At 43.3% G+C, this 1,837-nt stretch overlaps 1 protein-coding gene across 1 annotated transcript in view; it reads left to right on the plus strand.

The window, feature by feature from the left end:
• The window catches only part of tspan9b (tetraspanin 9b), a 52,142-nt gene extending 50,305 nt beyond the window's left edge, over positions 1–1,837 (plus strand). Inside the window, exon 9 of the mRNA XM_080051028.1 lies at positions 1,788–1,837. The gene's annotated coding sequence lies outside the window, so the exon portion shown is untranslated. The remainder of the gene's footprint in view (positions 1–1,787) is intronic.

The following is a 1,837-nucleotide window of genomic DNA, read 5'->3' on the forward strand; positions in this document are numbered from 1 at the left end:
ACACAGACACACACACAGACACACACACACACAGAGTACAGACAGGTAGTGGATCATGAGGATATATTCACTGATTTTGACAACAAGCGTTCTCCAGAATCACTCAGTGCAGCTAACATGGCACAACTAGATTGGATTAAGACTAGACACTCGAACGGACCATGTCACTTGTCTGAGTATACATGGCCTTTCGGAAATCGGATAAATGGCTGTCTCCACTATGCTATAGGTGTTCTTATCAGACTTCTCTTGTCCGAAGTAGATCGGATAAAGGTGTTTACATGCAGTTTAAAAGTCCTGTTGAAGTCTTATTCGTTTAGTTACCCGATTATGAGTCTGCATGTAAACGCACTGACTGACTCCAATCACTTTTAGTTTGATATTAAATTGTTGCCAAATGTCTTTCCATCATAGACTTCCACTTCCATATTATGTATTTATTTATTTTGCTCGCCAGTTGGTTTTTATTCAACATTGTTAAAGGTGCTACAAGAAACTTTTAAATATCTCTGATGATCATAAATTACATGTAACAAGCAAACGAGACCATCAGTGTAAAAGAATGCTATTTTTATATAGTTTTTCTTAATGCCTTTGTCATGGGTATACGCTCACCCAGGAACAACAGCTGGCGTAGTAAAAACACTACCGCTTTTTGTCCACAGGGGCGCACAAATTAACAGAAACTGGAAAGTCCTCGGAGCACCTATAGCTTCTGTAAAAAGGTTCAACGACCCGTGTTTTTTAATACAATAGTGTGGTAGTGAGGGGCGACTGTGGCTCAGTTGGTAGAGCGGGTCGGCTGATGATCGAAGGGTTGGAGGTTCGATCCCCGCCCTGCCACCTGTGTCATGGTTGTTGTGTCCTTGGGTAAGACACTTCACCCACCTTGCCTCGTGTGAATGTCGATAGTTAGCCTGCTGCTATCTGTGTATGAATGTGTGTGTGAATGGTAACGTGGGAAAGGAAAACAGGTCTCCCTTGAAAAAGAGTCTTCGGTCTCAATGGGATTTACCTGGAGAAATAAAGGTTAAAAAAATAAAAAGTTTTGGGAAGCCCTGTATAGTTCTTATAGTCGGGTTACAAAAAAAGCACGGTCAAGACTATACCTTTAATTATAGAGCTGTTACTGGCGCTCACAACATGAGCTGATCTGTCTATTTTGGGAGTATCAGCATAACAGTGTGTGAATACATTTTCATTTCCCTTCAGAGTGGCTGAGAACAATGACGTTGAGGTCGTGCGCCAGTTTCAGTTGTAGTCAGAAGCCGGCACCATGACATACAGTACATCACGACCAAACGTTATGCGATTGGTTGGCAGATCCAGAGTGGCACTGGGCAGATCCAATAGTTTTAAAACTTCAACAGACACCCGCCTCCAAGTGAGTTAACGTTTGTCAATTGAGTGATTCCAGACCTTCTGTACAAATGAAATTAAGTATGGTCTGGTAGCACCAGGCTAGTAATACCCACCCCTGTAATGCATGTCTGGATCTCCTCAATAAACCTGAAACATGATGATTCCAGTGTGTGTGTGTGTGTGTGTGTGTGTGTGTGTGTGTGTGTGTGTGTGTGTGTGTGTGTGTGAGTGTGTGTGTGTGTGTGTGTGTCTGTGTGTGTGTTTGTGTGTGTGTGTGTGTGTGTGTGTGTGTGTGTGTGTGTGTGTGCGTGTGTGTCTGTGTGTGTGTGCGTGTGTGTGTGTGTGTGTGTGTGTGTGTGTGCCGCCTCAAGTCTTTTCAATACGAACATTCCACCTACGACAATAGTCTTCTCATCTGACATCTGGTCACACACACACACACACACACACACACACACACACACACACACACACA

This window comes from Ammodytes marinus (assembly GCF_949987685.1).
Source record: "Ammodytes marinus genome assembly, chromosome: 22".
Taxonomy (NCBI): Eukaryota; Metazoa; Chordata; class Actinopteri; order Uranoscopiformes; family Ammodytidae; genus Ammodytes; species Ammodytes marinus.